General features: G+C 46.8%; 1 long non-coding RNA gene across 1 annotated transcript in view; it reads right to left on the reverse strand.

Moving 5' to 3' along the window:
* LOC127656941 (uncharacterized) overlaps positions 1 to 2,500 on the reverse strand; it is a 452,192-nt gene that overhangs the window by 353,447 nt on the left and 96,245 nt on the right. The gene's annotated exons all lie outside the window — the stretch shown is intronic.

The following is a 2,500-nucleotide window of genomic DNA, read 5'->3' on the forward strand; positions in this document are numbered from 1 at the left end:
TTTAGCCTCCTTGTTAGCGCGCCCGCCTCCTATGTCAGACAAGCCAGTTCGAGTCCCGTACGGAGCGGGTAGAACAGTAGCGTCACCAGTGTAAGGGTGTATAAGTCTCACTTTCCTGACCTCAAGATGTGCACTAGTGACTGATGCTAGGGGCTATATCCTTTAGCCTCCTTGTTAGCACGCCCGCCTTCCATGCCGGACACGCCAGTTTGAGTCCCGTACGGAGCAGGTAGACCAGTAGCGTCACCAGTGTAACGGGAGTCAGCTGGTAGATAGTAGTGCGATGTGTATAAATCTCACTCTCCTGACCTCAAGAGGTGCACTAGCAACTGACATTAGAGGCTGTAGCCTTTAGCCTCCTAGTTAGCGCACCCACCTCCCATGCCGGACACGCCAATTCGAGTCCCGTATGGAGCGGGTAGAACAGTAGCGTCACCAGTGTAACGGTGGTCAGCTGATAGATAGCTGTGTGGTGAGTATAAACCTCACTGTCCTGACCTCAAGAGGTGCACTAGCGGCTGATGCTAGGAGCTGTAGCCTTTAGCCTCCTTGTTAGCGCACCCGCCTCCCATGCCATAGACGCCAGTTCGAGTCCTGTACGGCGCGGGTAGAACAGGAGTGTCACACATAATACACATTTATCTGGTTTTGCTTTGCTCTAAAATGCTGCTCTTGTGTAGAGTAAATCTTTCAAGCAAGACACAGTAACGTTTAAAAAAAGGGGGAATTCTAGAGAATTTTAGCCACCGTCCCAAGAGATTATCACCATAATACAAAATAAAGTAACCGTGTGCTAGGCTGTATTTGTCCCTGTTTAAATAATTCAGTGTTTCCCTTTTTAAATGACAAACAATCATGAGCACATCTTCTCACTATTGCAGTCAAACCATCAGCCCCAAACGAGAGAACAGGGAGAATTAAGAGTGCGTGTTGTGTGTCTCCATCATTTATACTGTGACCTTGAACACAGAAGAAGACAGAATACAGTGTCCCAGATATCTGTTACTCAGTGCACGGAGGGCAACTTCTGCTCAAAGTAAGACACACGCTGACGACTGTATGTTCTTATAATTTGGGGGAGACTAGGGGCTAGTTGTCACATTGGGCTGGCTTGAACCCCTTGTACTCCAAACACTGTCCCATGAAGTTTAATGACCTTGAACAAAGCTGAAAATGATAAATAAGTATTTTGTCTCCATAAATGTGTTGATTTCATACATTTGTGACATTTATATATTTTTTTAAACAATTTGATCAAAATGCCTCAAAATCAAACTTTAGACGCCGCACGGAAAGTGGTGCCGTGACCCGGATGAGAGTGAGGTTTAAGGGGGGGTGAGTGTAATGGTGGTCAGCTGATAGATAGCTGTGCGATGTATATAAACCTCACTCTCCTGACCTCAAGAGGTGCACTAGCGAATGATGCTAGGGGCTGTAGCCTTTAGCCTCCTTGTTAGCGCACCCGCCTCCCATGCCATAGACACCAGTTTGAGTCCCGTACGGAGTGGGTAGGACAGGAGTGTCACCAGTGTGTAATGGTGGTCAGCTGATAGATAGCTGTGCGATGTGTATAAACCTCACTGTCCTGACCTCAAGAGGTGCACTAGTGACTGACGCTAGGGGCTGTAGTGATAGAACAGGGAGAATTAAGAGTGCGTGTTGTGTGTCTCCATCATTTATACTGTGACCTTGAACACAGAAGAAGACAGAATACAGTGTCCCAGATATCTGTTACTCAGTGCACGGAGGGCAACTTCTGCTCAAAGTAAGACACACACTGACGACTGTATGTTCTTATAATTTGGGGGAGACTAGGGGCTAGTTGTCACATTGGGCTGGCTTGAGCCCCTTGTACTCCAAACACTGTCCCATGAAGTTTAATGACCTTGAACAAAGCTGAAAATGATAAATAAGTATTTTGTCTCCATAAATGTGTTGATTTCATACATTTGTGACATTTATATATTTTTTTAAACAATTTGATCAAAATGCCTCAAAATCAAACTTTAGACGCCGCACGGAAAGTGGTGCCGTGACCCGGATGGGAGTGAGGTTTAAGGGGGGGTGAGTGTAACGGTGGTCAGCTGATAGATAGCTGTGCGATGTGTATAAACCTCACTCTCCTGACCTCAAGAGGTGCACTAGCGAATGATGCTAGGGGCTGTAGCCTTTAGCCTCCTTGTTAGCGCACCCGCCTCCCATGCCATAGACGCCAGTTTGAGTCCCGTACGGAGTGGGTAGGACAGGAGTGTCACCAGTGTGTAATGGTGGTCAGCTGATAGATAGCTGTGCGATGTGTATAAACCTCACTGTCCTGACCTCAAGAGGTGCACTAGTGACTGACGCTAGGGGCTGTAGTGATAGAACAGGGAGAATTAAGAGTGCGTGTTGTGTGTCTCCATCATTTATACTGTGACCTTGAACACAGAAGAAGACAGAATACAGTGTCCCAGATATCTGTTACTCAGTGCACGGAGGGCAACTTCTGCTCAAAGTAAGA

The sequence above is a fragment of the Xyrauchen texanus genome, chromosome 16, assembly GCF_025860055.1.
Source record: "Xyrauchen texanus isolate HMW12.3.18 chromosome 16, RBS_HiC_50CHRs, whole genome shotgun sequence".
Taxonomy (NCBI): domain Eukaryota; kingdom Metazoa; phylum Chordata; class Actinopteri; order Cypriniformes; family Catostomidae; genus Xyrauchen; species Xyrauchen texanus.